This window comes from Oenanthe melanoleuca, chromosome 3 (assembly GCF_029582105.1).
Source record: "Oenanthe melanoleuca isolate GR-GAL-2019-014 chromosome 3, OMel1.0, whole genome shotgun sequence".
In the NCBI taxonomy this organism is placed as follows: domain Eukaryota; kingdom Metazoa; phylum Chordata; class Aves; order Passeriformes; family Muscicapidae; genus Oenanthe; species Oenanthe melanoleuca.
Window position 1 is genome coordinate 33,876,086 of NC_079336.1, and position 21,184 is coordinate 33,897,269.

The 21,184-nt window shown below is 41.2% G+C and overlaps 1 long non-coding RNA gene across 1 annotated transcript in view; it reads left to right on the forward strand.

Annotated features, from left to right (window-relative positions):
- Positions 1–2,115: 2,115 nt before the first annotated feature.
- Positions 2,116–21,184, forward strand: part of LOC130251292 (uncharacterized) — a 30,950-nt gene continuing 11,881 nt past the window's right edge. Inside the window, exons 1-4 of the long non-coding RNA XR_008840124.1 lie at positions 2,116–2,230; positions 6,636–6,781; positions 12,879–12,956; positions 17,559–21,087. This is a non-coding gene — a long non-coding RNA (uncharacterized LOC130251292). The remainder of the gene's footprint in view (positions 2,231–6,635; positions 6,782–12,878; positions 12,957–17,558; positions 21,088–21,184) is intronic.

The window sequence follows — 21,184 nt, forward strand, 5'->3', positions numbered from 1 at the left end:
TGACTTATGCTGACATAATTTCTGTACCAGAAATTCTGACCTGAACCTGCAACATGTTTTGACTTTCAATAGGACAAATCTGTTTCTTAGGTCTGAGCTACTAAGGTGTGGCCAGCAGAAGTACAGAAGTGTATTTCCAAATATAAAAGACATTCAAAATGCTAAGTTGCTCTAAAATACTGTATATACTTCCACATATTCAGAAAAGATTAATTAAAACCAGAATCCATATAGAAAAAGGTAACTGAGCTGATTAAATAATATAAAAGGGACAAATTAGCTCCAGGAAATTAAAGTGTTGTTATTTAAGTGTTATTACTCCTACTAGTTGTTGAATTCTATGATTTTTCCCTAAAAGCACAAGGGAAAAATAAGTTCAGGAGGTCTAGTTTAGTGATGAAGACCATGTTGATAACAGGAAACTGTCAGTTACCTTGCCCAAACTGGAAATAAGAGGAAGATTTAGAAGTTCCAGAGGAATGAGTTTCCAGAGCACTCTTCCAGTAGCACCAGTATGGGTGAAAATAAACTGCAATCTTTAGTTGCAGGTTAGATGGACTTTAGGTAAGGCCAAGTAATTTTTACAGAAAGGGATTCTATGGTATTGATGTTTTCAGGGACTTGAGACAATTAAGAATAATCCAAGAAGTTTTGTAATACAAATTGACAACAAAGTCACTGGAATTAAATATTTTATTGGTATGCTGATTTTGGCTGGGGCAGAGTTGATTTTCTTTTCAGTAGCTGATGTAGGATAGGTCTTGGATTTGTGACCAGAACAAATTTTGTTTTGATTGTACAGGGATATTTTCATTTTTTGCTGGGCAGTGCTTCCATAGCATCAAGGTCTTTTGTCCTTATCCCACCAATGAGGAGACTGGGGGTACTTAGGGAGCTGGGAGAGGACCCAGTCAGGACAGCTGACTCCAACTGATGAAAGGGGCATTCCACATCATGTGGCATCATGCTCAGCATATAAAGCTGGGGAAGAGGAAAGGGGTGGGGGCAGTGGAAATTCACAGTCGTGCTATTTGCTTTCCCAAGTCACTGTTGGGTGTGATGGGGCCCTGCTTTCCTGGGGATATCTGAACACCTGCCTGCCCACAGAAAGCAGTGAATAACTTCCTTGTTTCGCATTGCTTGCGTGCGCAGCTTTTGCTTTCCCTATTAAGGTGTCTTTATCTCAGAAAATTCTGTTGAGTTTTCTCATTTTTACCTTTCCAATTCTCTCCCCCATCCCACCAGGGGAGTGGCTGTGTGGTACTTAGCTGCTGGCTGGAGTTAAAATGTGACAGCTTGAAAGGATGTGAAGCAGGAATAACCCATTTGAGTCAGTTCACCTGTATTCAGAATAATATATTGAAGCTATAAAAAGAAAATTACTAAACTCACTGGTGTATATGCATGAATTGTGCTAACAGACCTGGTTATAGAATAATTAGGAAGCACTGAGTAAAATTTTGCACCTCTGACTACTGCAATTACCTCAATGATTTCAGGAAAGCATCAACTAGCAAAGCGTGGATCATACGCATTTCTATCTGTTGTTAGTCACAACCTGTGTAGGATCCCCTGAAAAAGTGATGGTATAAGGAGGGCAGTGTCATGAGGTACTGAAAATGCTACTGCAACCTCAAGAGAGATTGCCTTACATCACCGTGTCCTGAATACCCTTACCCCCCAATGTCAAACATTTTTATAACAAACATTTACATTGTGCCTATCAGTTTTCTTCCTCCCTTTTACTATTGTTAAGAATTCACATTTTTAAACTTCACATGTAAATTTCCCTGCCTGGATTTTGGACAAATACTGTGCCATGTTAAATTCTGCTTTGCTATTGATCTTAAAAAAAACAACAAAAAAAGAAACAAATCCACAAAACTGGTGCAGTGCTTTAGCAGAAGGGAACACTGTACTTCTTATGAAAAGACTTTTTTTCCAAAATGTTCTCTTACATCTTTGTAAAAGAACTTTTCATAATTGATTCTAAGGGTAAAAGAGCAGCATGGTATTGCATATTAATTGGAGTGTAGTATTGAGTCAACTAAAAATATATTGAGCTGGAATGGTGAAAAAAATTACCAAGGCCAAGTATTAATAATGTGAGTAATACTGAACATGTAAATTAAGAGCCATTGAAGTAAAATATGCTGAGCTGTGAACATCTCTTTTTCAGTGGACTGGAGCCTGGATCCTCTGTGAGCTTACACAGCTGTGTTGGGCTGAGGTATGGTAATGGTCAGTTTTTCTCTGTGCCAATATGTTAGTGAACAAGCCAGCACAGGACAGAGTGACAACTAACCTATACATTAACTATCTCTTATTGACTTCCTCAGGACTAGGAGGAGGCTTGAGATACTGTTCATTGTGTTCACTTGCAACACATAAGAAATGGGCAGGTACTTTCTCCTGTTGCCTCTTTGGAAATTTTGCATGGAAGCCAGGAAATTTTGCTTTTATTAAACTCAAATTTCTGCATAGAACAATGAAGAACTGGGGACTTGAGTTAAAACTCCCATTTTCCCAGATCATTTTTTAAATGTTCAACTCCTCTGTCACTATCTTACCTGTCTTTTCCATCCTTCTGTTCTTTTCAGATAGTACCTGGCTACATTTTATTCTCAAAAACTTCTTTCTTCCTGCTGCAGCTGACCCTCCAGGATGCTCCTTGGTCTCCCAAGCAAGGTGCTATGTATGTGTGCTCTACCATCTATACACACCTATGGCTGAACCTCCTTCTCTCCCTCTGATCAATCACCTCTCTGTTCCCCTCTGCCAATCCTGTACAGTACTTCTTATTTAGCACATCTTTTCCATTCATAAAACAAAAGACAGCACCTATCTTCTGTTAGCAAACCCATTCCTTGTCCTTTCTCCATCACTTCTGCTAATTCTGTCATCCTTTAAGCTGATCTGCTCCTTTTTCTCTCTCATATAAAAGCTGGTTTTAGGTCATGGTTGTTCTGTGAAGTATTTACAACGACCTGTTACCCCACCTCAGACCTTGTTTCCAAAATGCTTCCCCAGGCTTAGGTCACCTCTAGCCTGAAGATGCTCATAAGTTACCAGCTTTCTAGAACTCTCTCCCAGGGAATCTTTAGTTTCTCCTTTCCACCCACAGTTCAGGGTCTCTCTTCACCATTTCAGGAGAAAAAGTTTTCACTGCCCTCCTCACCTTTTTCCTCACTAACTAGGAGCATTTAATCACCTTTGTGCCCCTTCTTGGACATTCTTGGGTAGTTCATTCCTTTGCTTTCAGGCCTCACCTTTGGGGCCCGGCATTCTTCTGCTGATGCATTAATTTGGGGTTTGTGTCAATCCCACACATTCTGGTTCAGTCCAGCTTTCCTCTAATAACTTTCTTCCCTTCTTCATTCCCTCCTCTGGCTTTCCTCAGAGGACTTTCACTCAGACTGCCCTTTTTTCTTTAAGTTTGGAACAACTGCACCCGTCTTGTGAACCAAATCCACACTGCCTTCATTTGAATCTCCCCATAAAATGTACTTGTGCCATAACACCTATCCAGCTCAGATTCTTCTTCTGAAATACATCCTGTTCCTCTGTAATAAAAACAAGTCCTGTTTTATAACAAAACAGAGAGAACAGAGACTGACTAGACAGTTTTTGTCAGTTGCTTTCTGCCGAGAGCAATGTGCTTGTTCATATCCCTCTCCTTAGGACTGTCCTCCCTGCGTGCCTCCTGTTTGTCCTTTTGTTTTGTTATCGGCTTTTGATTCCTTTCGGAGGGCTCCTGGCCTGATCCTGTGCTCACACTGGTGTGAAGTGAGGAGTAGCTCCACTGCAGCAAACAGAGCTTTGCCAAGGCCAAATTTCTGTGGAAGGCGATCAAGCCTTTGTTTTAATATTAGCTAATAAAGCCTGTGCACAGCTCCAGCACAGCACTCTGGCTTTAATTAATAAGAATTAGCATATACAGCTACATGTACTCTTCTTATTCCCTCAGCTACTTTGAAGAAAACCTCTTTGTATGTCTTCCTGGTTGCTCTGTGTCTTGACATTAAAGAAACCCCAAATGAATAAAACCCCAAAACCAAAGTAGCATCAAACTCCCACGCAAACAAAAGGCTCCTCCTGCCGAGAGGAGCCAGCTCCCAACCCCTGATTCCCGCCGCTGGGGAGCCATCCAACTCCCAGCCCCTTCCTCTGCCTTTGCACAATCCCACTGCAGCGACTTCCCAGTCTTAATTGGAGCCTCTGGGCATTATTGTGTTATTATGATTTAATAAACAACCACATGAAACACTGACATTTAAATAAAAGTGAAGAAAGGAAAGCTCTGGCTCCTAGTCTGTTTTGTTTTCCTGTGGACTTGGGTGGAAGCAGAAGCAGGTTTCCTATACAATACCCATGCTCACAAAACATGTGCTTACATTTAATGTTATAGGAAAAAGAGCCCACTGTGACTGAGCAGGCCAGACCTACTGCAGCTGTCAATCCTTGTTGCAGCATAAGGTGTAAATAGAGAGTCATAAACTGAACATTCCTGGATTCCTGCTTTTCTTGGCTGAGCTGCAATTTGCAAGGGTTTGGCCCCATTTTCTGCATTGTGACCCCTAGCATGTCCTTTTGAGTGGTCAGCCATAGGGATGCTATTAAAAATAATAAATGAAAAGATAGTTTTATTTTTTGCATTTGATGGTTTGAGACATTCCACTGTGAGAGTTATCATGACAAAAGAAAATGTGGTGTCCTTGAAGTGAATGCAGAGGAGCACAACTCGTTCAATAAGGTTTTGAAAGAAAAACAAAGAGCTGAAGGTCAGATCTGACTCCTTTAGAAACAAGTCTAAAACGAGAGAGGATTCAAAGTGCTTAAAATACTTTGGTGACAAGCAACAAAGAAGCGTCTGTTACTAGAATTGATTGAATTAAGGAAAGGGAGAGAAAATCTTGAGAACTTTTAAATCATTGTTTTAAAGTGTGGGGAGTATAAGGACAAAATTCTCCTGGGCCACAGCTAGAGCCCTGAATCAGCATAGCTCCTTTTCTTGAAGAAGGTGAAAACTAGACAAGGGTGAGTACGCACACCCTTATTATCCTTTTTCATTGTGGATCAAAGAGGAGGAATTCAAAGGGCTGCCAGCTCTCCACTTTCCTGCAGTGAGCCTCAAGTGTGGGCTCTGTTTATTTCCCTTGGTTGGGCAATGCTTCTCTATAACTCTAAATGATCAAGTCCTCAAATGGACTTCTTGTGGGATCTGAATTCTATTTACTGGTTTGTGTTTTTAAAGTATTGAGTAGGAATGAAACATTCCATCTGTTTATAAAAATTATGTATATATATGCTATAATTCTAGGGAGTTCATCCCTCATTCTTCCCACTATTTCATTACGCATTTGCTTTCCTGTATTACATATTAAAAACTTCATGCAGTGGCTCACTTGCATTTACATATATGGGCTGTAATAATTCTGTGATGTTGCTTAGAACTTCTGTATGAACATGTTTTGGGCATGACAAGTGTATTGCAGATTTTTTGTAGATAAACACAGTCAGTGAATGCAAATATGAGTGAATTTGAGTGCAAGTTTTAATATCTAAGCAGAGCTAGTAAGTGCATGACACCTGTAACCACAACTGCCAGTGCAAACAGGGAAACTAGTTTTAAGGCATTTGTACTGTTTTAAAAGTGCTGGACTTTGTAATATTTCAGCTGTAATGGTAGAGGAGTGTTCATCCTCCAGCAGGTATTTAAGTGTATGGACTCTGTTATTAAGAGTACTGAGTTTATTAGCAGCTGATATAAGTTTTCACAAAGTCCTTGTGAAAACAAGTACTGGAATGCCTTATGAAGCAATCTGTGGCTTTTAAAGACATTATGGAAATCTTACTGTGAAATGGATTAAAAAGTGCTGGTTGATGATCTTTGGGAGATTGGTGTTAATGGAGATTTTTTTGGAAAGCAAAGTAGGAACTTACTGGAAGGCTGCTGTATTTCCATGAGTGGCTGTATACCAGCAATAGGTCTGGTCTAAAAGCAGGTTGCTTGCTTAGGAGAGGCACTGCAGGGACATATAATTTAAGGAGGAAAGGTAATGTGTTTGAATATGAGGTATGGTAATTCCCTAGAGGATGATGGAGTGACTGCTTTTTGTGATAATACTGCGTCTAAATATATTAAATTATTACCAAAGTTGTAGAGAAGTGTGTTCTGTAAAGCTTTCTAGTGCATTTTATCAAAACCATTTTATCAGGTTGGATGGGGTCTAGTGGAGCTGGAACTAGATGATCTTTAAAGTGACTTCTGACCCAAACCATTCTATGATTCTGTGAAAGTGTTCATGTCACAAAAAGGAGATACATGCAAATCTAAGACTTCAATCAACAAAAAGGCAAAATGAACCTCTTTCAGCTCTTTCTTTTTTCATGAATACAAATCCTTGCTTGTTTCTGTATTTGGTGGAGGTAAAATTGTCCTTAATTGGCCTGCAAAATATTTCCTAGAGGTGTAGTTCAGGTTTAACATGTGAAGGAAATTGTTTTGAATTCACTAGAAGTCCACCATCTCTTCTAAATAAAGTCGTATTTGTGTAGATGTTGAACTGCTACAACAAAAGCTATGTTTCTCAGAGAGAGGAAATTAAATTGTCTTTTTCCTTGCATTTCTTTAGAGCTCAGTGATTTATTGATGGAAAATCAGGAGGAGACAGTCTTCAAAATGGCCAGTCAGCTGAAGAAACCAGACTGGGAACATCTGTATTTTCTCATTTGAAAACCTCACCTGTTGCTTGCTCCTATGGAATACCTGGAAAAACTGGTAAAAACCAAATTGCAGTAGTGCCATTGTATTTTAGCAACTCTTCTTTCTGTTTAGCATTAGAATGATGTCAGAGGTTGATGACATGTTTGGTTGTTCCAGTGAGAACAATTAATTTGGGGGCAAAAACTGGTGAGGACCCTGTCATATGTAGCACTGAACAATGTTTTTGGTTTTCATGTACTGATTCATCAGTGTTTATAGGCCTCCAACATGTAAATCACCCTGAGGTAATCTGGAAGGGAAGGATATGAATAAGCCAATTAAATTGGCAGAGAGCCTAAGGAACACCCTGTTTAAGGATAAAATCACGCCTCTCCTAGTGCCAGTAGTTTTGGAGAAAGAAATAGACTTAAAATCCTTGCAGAGTTAAATTTCTTTGTAGAGATAACTAATTTAGAAGACTTTGGTCTTCTTCTTTTGTATGTGTGAGCTTGAGTAACTGAGATAAGGTAGTAAGTGATGTATTTTCTGCAAGTAACTTATATTTTGATGACACAGAAGGATGTCATCCAGGTTGCAGAGGGTGTAGGAACTAGTTGCCTCATTTATGGTAATTATTTCATATTCAGTTTTATGATATGAGCATTCAAAGGACTGAATTGCCCTTTATCTTTCCAAGTACCTCCTCTTTTCTTTCTTTCTTTCTTTTTTTTTTTTTTCAAAGGGAGGTACAATTTTCCATCAGGAAGCTTCTCCACCCAACTCAACAGTTACTAGCATACATTAAGGTGCTCTATATCTAAATAATAACAAAAACAACTAGTCTTTTTTTGCCATCTGCCAGGTCTGTGCCTTCAGAGGTGTGATGTAATGGGAAAAAGAGACAGAGATGAAGAAAAGTTTTAATTGAAAGTTGTACAGAAGGAAAAGTATTTCCATTCTTAGTTTACTTCCTTGCAATATAAATGGATTCTCTTTGAGTTTTCAAGGGGCTTGCTGCTTACTGGAAGACTGGCTGTGTTTTGCTGTCATTCCACTCAGGTCTTTGAACTCATACTCAATTCCAGTCAGGAAAACAGATGTCTCTCTTAGAAGAGACATATTATGTGTATGCCGTCACTGGAGGAAAAGCCCAGGCAGAACTCAGATCTGACACCAGACACTTTACGTGGGAGTGGATCATTAGACCTCTCCAAGTGCCAGAGAAGCTGTAATTGGCATTTGTACATTATTAAGCACCAGAGAATTTAACTGTAAACAGGAATCCATAGGAAATCAGGAGTCACCAGTTACATTGCTCACAGCCCTACTCATTTAAGAGCAGCTTTTGGAAATTTTTCAGATGCCATTAAGAGTGGGGGAGAGGTAACCTCCCCTTTTTTTCCTCCATCATCTTTGTAATTCTAGAATCATGTTCATGGTTGAAGGGAAGTAACTTCCTGAAAACAAAAACAGCCAGAAAGCAACAGAGATACGAGATCACTAGAGACATCACTATCATTTCTCTGAATGCTTTGGAATTGACAGCATCAGGGGATCCTAGATATAAATGCCCAGATGGACAAAAAACCCAGAGAAGCACAGATGTTAAGATGATTTCAGTGCCTCTCACCTAACCCCAGCCTGATAGCTCAGCATCTAGCTCATACCAGTCTTCACGCCATATGGAGACAAAGAGATGCCTTCCAGGAACAATCTGTACCAGCCCAAAGTAGGTATAAAAGGGATGTGATGAACTCTGTCTGTCTGCACTGTGTGCTGAGGAGGCCTAGATGACCATCTGAATTTTTCAGACTGCAGTGTTCAGTGACATGAATCCCAAGTTCAATGTTCAGCTCTTGCACAGTCTGACCATAGGTTGCTGGCAGCAGATCAAACTCCTGTTACTAGATGAGGACGAGAAATTTCACACCAGAGGTTTATTTCAAGGATCCCGTTTGTTTTGAACTGGAACTAGAGATTCAGTCATCCTCTTGGAGGTGTCTCTGGCTCTTATTCACTTTCAAGCATTCGGGAACTGCTCAGAGCAGTAGAAAGGAACAGAAATAGCTGCTTTCACTTCTCTTGTTGGTGTATGTGCCCCAAAGAAACAGGAACCTAAGTAAGGTTAAGCTGGGTTTAAAGGAACAAGATAATGTTTGGTAGAGGAAGAGAAGAACACATAAGCTGGCCATGTCTCTGTCTTCAGTGTACATAAACTGTTGCCATGTCCCCAGGAAAACAAGGGATTTGGGAAACAGTTTAAATTTATGCTGCATGAAACACAGAGCACATGACACAAGCCTGAGTCCCTTTGTCTCAATAGACAGTGCTCTAGAATTGCTGTGACCTTACTTCTGCCCTTGTTAGTCTGAAATATGTAGCACAGCTGTAGGACGTAGTTCATCATTTATCAAGGGAAAATACAGTTCTGGATGGGAACGTGGAGGTGAAAAGTGTTCTGCACACCAAGTTCGCTTTCATGTTGTAACTTGCTGCTTGGAAAAAAACAGAACGCTTTGTCTTCTTGTAACACTGGTGAACAACTCCTTATCATAACCTTGTGAGAGGTTTCAAGTACATTCATGAATAGGAAGACGATTAAGATGACACATCAAGGTTTTCTGAATACTTTTTTTCATATACATCCTCGTATTTTTTTTTTTAGTTTTCTTTCCAGAACAAGGTGTTTCTAATCTCTGGTGTGATTGGTAGATCACATCATTTCACTCTTGGAGGCCCAGCTTGCTGTGAAACTCAAGCTGAGCAGTAGGAAAGTGAGTTTAAATGAGGGGCTGTCAGACCTAAAGCAGCTAATTTAGCTGAAAGGCCTTTGCAAAGGAGGCCAGTTTAGCAATGACCTTTGCAAAGGAGGCCACTATTGCTCTGAGCAGTTACTGTGACAAAACCCAAGGATAAAACCCCATTTAGCCCGACTAAAATGTTTAGTGGGAAAGAACTTAAATGGGGGATTTAAAGGATCTAATTTGTAGGTAGAAAGAGGAAGGTGTCTATGTAGCTAGGGAACAATTGAAAGTCTTCCTCTGAACACATTCATAAATCATCATGCCAGGTAGGGTATTTCCCAGGCTAGGAGTCTGCTTTGGCCACAGCTGCTTCTCTTCAATGTCCATTAGAGCCCTGAGACTGGGTTTTGAACAAGCTGTTTAGGAAGGCTCTAATAATTCTCTCAGTTTGCAGCTGAAGAGTAAAGTGTGTAGCCTGATGTGCTTTTTTTTGAAGAGAGGACTCATATTAATTACCCTACATCTAAGGAAATCTAATTTCAGAGCACAAGGACACAGAGGGAAAAAGGAAGCCTGATTTTTCCAGCGTTCAAATGATCATATTAGTGCAGAGATTTGTGTCACAGGGAGTGCCTCTGGGCCTTCTTGCCACCGGGGTTGTTAACAGAAGGCAGGACATCAACTGAGAGCAATGACTTCAGTGACATATACCAGGGAAGTAGAGATGGTACAATGGCTGAAAGGTTTACCCTATGTCTTGCTGCTTCTAGGGGTATAAATGGGTGCTGACTATACAGACCAACAGCACAAGTTTCACCACACTTGTGAAGTTAAAAAACTCTAGTGGTTCCCTCTTCCCTAAAGTGTTTTGCAAAGGCATGTTTGGGGTATGAATGGTATGGACGTACAGTTCAGTGAGCCAGAGTTGGTAGAGGGGGTAAGTTGAATTTGTATTCTAGTCTTATTTTCTTGGTTTGACAGAGCAAGGAGAGAAATCCCAGAAGCCAGATATTTTGAGATTTACTCCAAGTCAGTTACAGAGAGAGAATGAAGAAAGTAGGCACGCTTTTTGAGATTGCCACTCTGACATCTTACACTCATGATGTATGGTCCCTCCTGTCTACTTTTCCAACTCAGCCCCCTGTTCCTACCCCTCTAACTCTGTAGTCACAAGGACCCAGTTAACACCTGCTCCTTGCTGTCTCGTGCCCTCTGGTGCTGTAAATACCTGTCCAGGCTACATCCCATCGGACATCCCAAGCTACATCCCCTCCCTTGTGCAGCTAAGGGAGCCAGCCTGTACCCCAATGGGGTAGCCTGTACCCCCTCTACAGTCTGGAAGTGGCAAGGGCACTCATTATGCCTTGGAGCAAGTGGGATAGGCTGGGGAAGTAGGAAAAAGCTTCTCTAGACCTTGAAGGAGGAGAGTGGGAAGTGTAGAGGATCCTCCTGTACACTTGGACTGGTCCCCCTCCAAGCCTATCTCCCTTGCTTTACTCCCTTTCCTTTGCTTTAGCCTCTAACTTCTATCATCCGTACTCTTTCATTACTGTTACCTTCACATAGTTGCCTGGTCTCACTGCTGTATCTTCCCCATGGCTATTCCTACCACTGATCCCTCTCCAGACATCTCATACTGCAGTGCCCATGGCTCAGTAATGATTGGAGCTTACACATGCTCAGTTTTATTGTTCAGAAAACAGGATTACAGTGTCTTTGCTGTCATTCTTCTTCCCTTTAATTAATCAATGCTAATTGATTGATTGATGGATTGATTGGTTGATTGATGGTGGCTCTCTGGTTTAACAGTCTCCCAAGCCCAAGCAACAGCCACATGCTTATCATTCCCACATATTTACCTGGAGTATCCGTAATGTACTTAAAACTAAATTAGTTTGTACAAATTGGCAGGGCTCATTTTGCTGTATGTAAAAAATAATGATGACAGAAGCAGATAGCAACAACAGATTCACTCACAGGTTGTTCTCTTGATTTGGCCCAAGTAGTTTTTACCTTTTCAGGGAATGAGTGGATCACTCAATGACTGCAACTGCACACTGATGATAGGTTCTTGCCTGCAAGCCTGCTTCCCCATGCCTGATACTTGTGCCCTGCTCAGTTTAGTTCTGTCTTTTTGAGATGGTCAAACGCTACTCCTGATGATATTGTCACCAGTGTGGCACAGTCAGTAACTGTATGGAAAGACCAAGCTTCAAGACAATCTGATTAGCTGAAGCATCACTAGCATAGGCTTTCCTGGTGGATTCATGACCTGAGGACCATCTGCCTGACAAATTTCACTTCTCTGCCACAAGAAGCAATTATAGGAAGAAATCCACAACATTTTTTATGTTGTTTTTGCTTGTTTCTGTCTTTCTTTGTTTCTTTGTTTTTGACAAACCTCTCTTGGAAACAGCTAAACTGGTTAAACAGAGAATAAGATATCTGCCCCAAACTCAACCAAACCAAATCATCAAACCCAACTAGCAGACAATGAGCTGTCAGCAGACACTAAGCTTGAAACATGTGAACTGGAACTGACCAAGGGTTGGCAGAGATGTAAGGAAACAGAAAATGGGACCTTATAAAGAGAAGTTGGGCAACCTCCAAAAAAGTAGTGCTACCTGTCCTGTCAATGAATACTTAGATATGGCCTTTGCAGATTGCAGGTCTTTGATGTAATGCTCACTGGTGAGTCATTTGGAAGATCACTAATTGAAGGATAGAAACTGGCCTGCTGCAGCCTGCAGCCATTATGAGCTGTGCATTTTTTTAAGGGATGTTTGTTGCAATACCCTCTATTTTCTGCAGATGGGGTGTGGCTTTCCCATCCTGGCAAAGTGGCTGGTGCAGCTTTTGGTTGGGAAAATATGGGTGCTGTTGCATGACAAGCTGGACTTCCCCTAGGGGAGAAGTCACCTTCTTCCTCTCCAGTACAGCATCAGGGGTGTGACAATTCCCTAAAGCACAATGGAACTGCACAGAAATCTGGCAGCCTTACCCAGTTTGTAGTTATATGGATCTGCCTCATAAAAACATCTGAATCACATTTCTCACTACCTACCTACCTACCTGCATAAACACAACCCCATCCTGTTCTTAGGATTTGAGCCCTACATTCTCAGACTATGCCTCCTATCAGAGGTTTCGTGACTCTCACTCCTTACATAATTATTTGGGCTTTAGTGAAAACAGCTGTGTTTCAGCCTGCAATCAAAAGTGACACTGTCACTCTTTCTTCATATTAAATACAGGTACACAAAGTTTCTTTGGCTCTGATGCATTAGAGAATTCATTCTTCATGCAGGTTGGGAGGGACAGATAAGCAGCCATCCTGCAGCTGTTCCCATGGTAGATAAAACAGCCCCTACACCTCCTTGACTTCTTTACATATTTCCACCACTCTGTTTTTCCACTCACTTTGCCAGTTGAAGACTGCCTGGTCAACTCTGCTGGAAGCCTGGGATCATGGAGGAGACAGACTGTAGCACTGTGCTGCAAGTATGGTAAGCATGGAATTAATTCTGTGGAGGCTGCAAGGAGGGAGCAGTCTGGTGGGTATTCACACAGATATTGCATCCAGTCTGGTAGGGAGAAGCTGAAATGCACTTTCCATATTTATGGGAACATGGAGGTTGCTGTGCAAGGCCAAGCTGATTAAGTCTGGTATTCATCTTCAGACAACGAACACTGGCTGCCAGAGGGGATGCAAGAAATGCTGTAGAAAAACAAAGATGTTTCCATGCAGCATGGACATTTCTTGTCATCCTACAATATCTAGGTCACTAGTTAATCATGTCAGCAACTAGTCACCAGCATGAGTTGGGAAGGGTGAAGGCTTTACACTGAACTGTTCCAGTCAGTGCCCTACATGATTCCTCTCACTTAGCTGAAACAATAATGAACAAAGAATGATGCCCTCCTCATTCTGTTCCTTCTGAAATACATGACAAACCCCATATTATTATCAACGGTGTAGGTTCAAACCTGTCATTATCTCACACAGAGCACAGTAAGTATCGTGACTAAGAGTTAACAGTGTGTCAACAATGATCATCTGTAAGTCTTATTGGCATGCTTGATGTGAACTGAACCAGGTTGTCAGCTGCCTTCTTCAATGAGAATGCAGCAACTACTCTGAATAACCATCTTCCATCACTGCATACTACAGGTAAAAAATGCAGATGAACAGTATTTTACACACACAGATATGTAACTGATTGTATTACAAAGAGCTGCAAGAATGTGTAGTTTGTTTTACACTTTTAGGAATCTGAATGAGGAGATCTCATTACCTGGAATCAGCATGCATCTAGCTTGGTGAATACAATAAAAAATGGGTTCTTCAAATCAGTAATCCACAAGCATTTCAGAAAGAGAGAGAGGTCAGCAGCACAAGAAAGATGTCTTATTCCTAGAAATCTCCACACTCAACTGCTGTGCTGTATCTTTCAGTGATTCATAGCATGGCAGTTATAATTGACACAAACATACCTCTGTTAGTAAATAGGTAGAAGCTGGGAGCAGCACCAAGATGGCTTTGGGCTCTGTGAGTACCAAGAGGGGTGATCACACCTGGTCAGGGCTGTGAGATTGCTGATGTGGGTAAAGTGGTCAGGGTTGCAGAGAGAAAATCTGAATTGCTTGTCACTGTATTGTGACAAGAAAGGAGTATGCACAAGAAGAATGGCAAGCTTGGGGGGCACCTAACAAGGCAAAAAGGAGAGAAAACAATGTTTCATTTCTATTTCTTTAACTAGTAGTTTCCTTACCTTCGACCTTAGATTGAGTACTTTGTGTAAAAGAAAGCACTGACTGCAGCATTGAAACATAGTATGTTTACACTACCTTAGTGTACTATTACAGATATTTTGTGACACTATTGGAGAGAAAATGGACTATCAACAGATAGCCAGAAGCCTGGAGAGAGTTTCTTAAGATTTGTGTGCTCCTATGTTCATCTCCCCAAATCCAACTCAGTCTGCTTTGGGGAAAAAAAACCCAAAAAACTATGACTGTGCTCCATTTATGAAAAATATAGTTCAATCAGGGCAAAAATATAAGATCCATGTAGTTCCTAAAGATAGGAATTACTCACAGGATGCTGCTAGGGCATCAGATAAAAATTTTAACAAGTGGGTGCAAAATTTCTATGACAAGACTGTATTTAGGAATCCTTGGAATTGCTTATATTTTTGAATGTGTGCAATCATGGACAATTTCAGATGCTCTCTTCTTCATGCTTTTATTTTGTGAATGGAATAAAGTTCAGTTGTTCAGGGTTTGTGCAAGTTTTCCTACTTGCCTGAATTTATAATGATAGAATTCTTGACTATCCGGAATGGGAAAGGGACCCACAAGGACCATTTAATGGAATCTCCTGATTAGGGAGGGACCTACAAAGATCATTGAAATCCAATTCCTGGCCCTGCACAGGATCATCCCAAAACCACACAATGTGCCTGAGAGTGTTATCAAAATGCTTCCTGAGCTCCATCATACCTGGTGCTGTAAATCTGAGGTAGTGATGTGTCCAACTGGGCTTATAACTGCAAATTATTAGTTTCAAGCATAGTCCTAAGGGCAAAAAAGGCTTCACCTGCCAAATTTGGTTAGTTTTCCCAGCTGAAATGTTTGTTGATGACTTGCATGTGTGATTAGGTCTTGTTGATATGCTATCTCCTCAAACATCTTAGTTATATTTGTCTTATTGCCAACTTCTGTTGACAGGCTTTTGGAAGGAGGAGAGGACATCATGAATGCAGAAGAGCATCTCCACTAGTTAGGACATTTTCTCAGCAAATGGATCTAAAATGGCCCTGCTGCCTTGTTGCTGTTGCTAAATTGCATGGATCAGTATTTAGTTAGCTTTAATTTTCTGGCCCTAAATATTTGAAGTCTAGAGCTATTCCAGAGAATAATTCTATTTCATAACAGCCTTGCTGTCATGAATGTGTCTTGATCGTCTCTATTTCAGCCATTCAGAGATCCATGTCTGAGCTATTCTTGGTAGTAAATGATTTCTGGCAGTCAGTGCATGGAGATTTTTGAGATAAGATTGTTTTTAGCAGAGAAACATTGGGAAAGTTGTGAGCCCACCAAGGATCTGATAGCAAGACAGTATTGTGCTGATTCTTCTGTTTTGTAATGCAGGGAGATCCAGTTGTTTGACAGCCCCAAGTCACTGTGAAGTCTTGGGCAACATAACCCATTCCCCAATGTGCTCACGGTGATCAGTTGATCAGTGCTCTGGACCAGACAGCTCAGGATGTGGCATTTCTCCCTGTCTGTGCTTTATAGGGGTGTAGGATTCAGAGAGCTCCATCCCGGCTCCTGGAAGAATCAACTTCATGTTCACTGAGCTCAAAAGAGGACCTTGGCTTCTAGACAGATGTTGTGGTATGTGGGGGATGTCTGGTTGTATGTGGCATGATGACTGAGCAGAGGCTGTCACTTATAGGCCCATGTTTGGAAAAGACTTGTAGGAGAACTACTACTAACAAGCAGTTCTTGGGGCCAGCCATGTCTGTGTGATGCTCTTGGGGGTACATCCACTCTCTCGAGTAACTGAGTGAGTGCCCAGAAAGTCAGATGGATGCTGCGCCCCACACATCACTTCCTAAACATTGCCCTGTCTCTAATCCACAGCTGCTGTGTACTTCCAGCATAATGTCACTTTGTCTGAATAAGCAGTAACAGCATCTAAAGAAGCAATAGATTTTGAGACAACTGGAACAATCATTCTTTGATCCCTGGCAAAGCCCAGGGGCTTGATTATTATCCAGTGGAAGGAACTGAGATAAATGAGTTTTCAGGAGCAGGCAACTCAAAAGAGGTCAGGCTGGAGGAGGATTAGAGTGAGGGGTGAGAGGGTGCACCCTGCTTCCAGGATAATGAGGTCAGTCATGAGCAAGCCACGGTGTCTTCTTGGAGCCCAGTGCTTTTACAGGGCTCACATGCATTTTCTAGGAGCAGGCAGGAATTCTTCTTTCCATAGACCTCTGTCACCTCCTTGGAAGCTGATCAAACACATTTTAATAAAAACCACCATTTGACTCCTGATGTTTTTATACTGATTAAGAACATTGACTTGGCTGACTGAACAAGGGAACCCATTGTAGCTCATTCACTTTATGTCGGAAAAGCTTTGATCGGGCTGAGTGGGAGTTTAAGGTACTCTATAAAATGAATTTTGGTGATAAGCTTATAAACTGAATTTGAACCTTGCACAGGCTCCAGAGACAAGGGATAAACAGCTCAATTTATATTCTCTACAGATACACACCAAGATGTCCCTTTAACCTTTAGTTATATTGTACTGGGGGTCAAGCTGTTTCTTAAACAGTTTGAAATTATTTGTCCCGATTAGCTGTCCATGCTGAAGATGGAGAGCTTTGAAGGTGGTTCCCAAGAGCCCTGAAGCCAACAATAATGAATGAGTTTGGTGCTTTACTCAGAGGAAAAAAAAAGCTGAATGAGTTATGGAGCTTCTAAATAGCCCCAGTTCATTCACACAGAATTGAGGATGATGTGCTTATCTTAAACCCGACATAGTATTGTTATAATAGCTTATTTCAAGGGCATTCCTGTCTGACATCTTCCCTCCCTCATTACTTATCAGCCTCTTTAGTTATATACAGACGTTTAGAAGACACTGGTATCTGACAGAAGCCCTGGAGAGCATGTAGGGTTCATCTCCTGTTTCTGCTGAAGCTGGTGACCAAACTTGCAGTGGACCAAGTGGAAGCAAGCTCAGGAGGTCATCCTGTGAAATCTTTTGGTCCAATACATCTGGGGAGGCTGTAAACACACAGGAGACAGTCTGAGGAGTCTGTTAACTAGTCAAGTAATTATTTACCACCAGTGATGCATTCAGCACCAATCCCAGCACAGCCATTATGGAGAGTCCAAGGCTGCTGCAAGCCCCAGGAACAAAAGAACTGCACATTGCAGCGGTGACACAATCTTTGCCCAGAAGAGATTTTCTTTAGAAGATGAGATTATGATCTGTCTGAATAGATGTCTAAGTACTTTATCAGAGGGTTTACCCCACTGATACGTAAGTCTCACAACAAGAGGAAAAGACATTGCTGTTTTCATTTTTTCAGGGTGGAGGGTAGAAGTGAAAAACCTGAGGTCTGGCTCTGTGATGTCCTTCTGCATATCCGCAGGCAAGTCATTCCCACTGTCACTCTGCTCCTGAAGTCTCTCCACATCTACTATTGCTGAGACCCAGCAGTACCCTGAGCTTCTGCAGTCATCCCTCCTTCCCATCTTCAAAACAAATGCACTCCATTTATCATAATAAAAGGAATATTTTCTTTTAAACCTAGATGACATTTTGTGTCCTGCATATGTGCATATGCCTCTTCATCCCTCCAGATGACTTCTATGCTAATACCCAACTCCAGATAAGTATAGAGGCCTCAGTGGTATCAAAGTAGCATTAAATTTCCATGAAATTGGGAAAATGAATAATTAAAATGTCACTTCTCCTGAGAGAGAAGTCTTACCAGATGTCAGAGAGGAAAAGGGATAGAGGGACAGAGAAAAAACCATAAGAAATAAGGCTTCATTTTCTCATTCTGTTGCACACAGTCATTTTATTTTGGGTTTTCTGTTTGTTTTCTCATGACCCATCATTCTCTAAGCCTTACTTGTGATTTGAAGTATAAATTAGTGTATTAGCAATCAAATATTCCTCCCATAATCCCTCAGTTGCTTTCCACATTGTATCTGGAAAGGCCTAATGCTCACCTGGTGTTGACTCTCCACTCATGACAGGGGTAGATTTTAAGTAGCAAGAACACTGGACATGCAAAGGGAACAAGTCTATTAGGAGCTGGAGAAGGCCTATTCATTGACCAGTTTCACCATATGCTAAGGGAACACAATAATACATGTCTAAATTGGAGACAAATTGCAAAAAATAATTTGTGAACTGGAGCCCCATTCCTTGGAGTAAAGATCTTTTGCCTCCCATGCCTTTGCCCATATAGAATCAGCTATGGAAAAATGCAGCACAAACTATCAGCTTCTGCAAGCCTTCTGAGGGCATTATTAACTTCTTCACATGCTCCCATTCCGGAATCATAGACTTCTGAACACTCAGTTTTGAACTGACTAGCTTTACTCTCAGTCTGCTGTATTCATCACACATTATTTTATTCATCTGCCCTAAAATAACAAGGTTTAATTGCCAATCTGGTTCTGATTTACTAATAACTCTTTGTGCATGGAAGGAGACCTCAAATTCTGTATACTCATTCTCAATCAACGTCAGCTTGGTATTAACTCAGTGTTATTACATTATTGATTTTATTCATCCCAGGAGCTACATCAATTTATCATGGAATTTACACTTCTTTAACAACCAACACAAATCAAGACCATTTGTTAGACTTGCAGTGTAGAGTAGAAGGTTTTTGGAATCTGATCCTCATTTTCCTTTACATTTGTTTAGATTTCCAGTTAATCTGAATTCCTATCTTGCCCCTTTGAACTCTCAACCAACTGTAAATACTTCTGATAAATTTCCATGCTAAAAACTGTATTGCAACACAGTTCTTTAAAAAAAAAAGGAAAAACCAAATACCCAGTGCTTTATGAATTGATGTAACTGGTTCAGGGAAACAAACAGTCAGCTGCTTTAGGTTACACAGTGGCCAATGTAAACAATAAAATCTGTAACCTCAATCATGCATTTGGTTCTGCTGCACAGTATAACCATTTGTAGTTTTAATTCAGGTCTTGAAAGTGTGTAATGAATTTAAAACGTCCTTTCCCATTGCATTTTACTGTCTAATTTATTTGGAACAGATGAAGAGATTCTGGGAAAATTAATTGTCTGCTTCTGCATTTGTTCAGTCTTCTCTGGCTGGACTCTGTGATGGCTGGAGAGATACTGAAAGGATGATGTCAGAAGAGTGGGTAATGAAAGCTGAAGGGAATTTTAGTCAGATGCTTTGAACTGTTGATTTAAAAAAGTAAAGTTAATGACTACATAGCTGAAATGCTGATTTTGTATTTGGGAGAAAGGATGTGGGGTACCAGAGAAGTCACAGCACTGACTTGCAGTTCTTTTTAGAGGTCTAAAGCACCTCTACTATATTCTTTCACATCACAGGAAAACCCACTACTGGCTGGAGTGTGAGGGACAATTGTAAACTTTGCTAGGCCATATAGTAATTTTATCACTCTGCTGCATATTCATCCTGTTCTTGAAACTGTTATCTGAGTATAGTAAAACTACAACTTTCATGACATACTGTTGCTTAATAGTAAGAGGGCAAAAATGAGACTCTAATAAAATTAAAGGACCACTTCAGCTGCATTTACCTTAAAGCACATGAGTAATGTAGAAAAGGGAGGATTGCGAAATCTGTGTGTTCATGGCATTGCCAACCTTCAGTGTTACCTAACACTGTTGGGATTACATCATCAGAACAAACTTTCATCAGTTCATCATGGCTTGCCTATGTCACACTATTCTGAGTTCAGCAGGGAAGTGATGATTTCATGGAAATTTGTCCCTTCCCGAGTGTTGCAAACACTGTCAGAAACTCCATTCTATATTAACACAGCTTGCCACTAAGTGCCTAAGGGAGAGAAGGCCACTCCACCCAAAAATATCTAATAAAAACTTTAGGAGCTATAGGATTCATGCAAACTTTCTCTTTGAAGTCACCAAAGCAGAACTTTCTTGGCCTTGTAGCTCAGAAGAATTTCAGGAACATATATTACCAGTAGCTTCCACATCCATATCCTGGCTTGGGTCTCAGCATTTCACATGGTGGAGGAAGGTGAATACCTGGATAACTGTGTGCTTGTGAGTTTTGAAATAGAGGCATGCAAGAGATAGGGAAGAGAAGACCAAGAACTTCTTTTGAATTGCCTGGGTAGACAAATTGGGGTTTTATGTTTTTTTCTACTCCAATAGCACAGCCAGCTTGCACCTGTGCCAGAAACCTTTATGGGTTGGCTGTTTGCCTGGTGGTAGCTGAGATGCTCAAAGGGCTGTAGTGAGATGTTACATCTCTTCTCAGGCTGAGCAGTGAAGCAGGAGCTCTCCTCCAGGTTAGACCTGGGGTCACCAAAACACCATAGAAGGCACAAACCAGAGCAGCTCTGCTGGCAGCAGGAGGAAGCAGAGCAACTGTGAAAGGCATGAGATGCTCCTGCCATAATGTTCTGTGCCAGTCAAGGGCTGAGTGAGAGGCTGCTGTGCAGCTGTAACAAAAGAGTCAGCACTCTTCCATGGACACTGGCCAGTGCAGAGGATTTGATAAGAGTTGAGGTGCTTATCCCAGCTGCTGCTTCAAGGGGTGCAGAGGGGTTGCAATTTACTTTGTCATTGTCCAGGTGCACAGGTAAGCAAGCTCTGGCCTTTGCCAGCTTCTCAGATCAAGCCACAGGAAGCCCTAAGCTCTTTTATAAACCCATGCTGTAATTCCACAGGTGCTGGGCAAGAGCAGGCACGCGACTGCTATCAGATTAGCCACTGACTTTATGCTGTCTTTCCACGGCTCCTGGGAGGATGTGATGCAGCACAGAGGCAGAGCAGCACGAGCAATCAGAGCCTCTTCCAGCACCCAGCACGCCTGTACAAGGTTAACCCACCAATGATTTTAAACAAGTGTGAGTAGCCAGACCTGATTTATCAAAGCTTTGCAACATGTGGCATTTGGCTTGGCACTAGGCACCCTAGTGCTGGTTTCAGCCCATTGCTGGATCA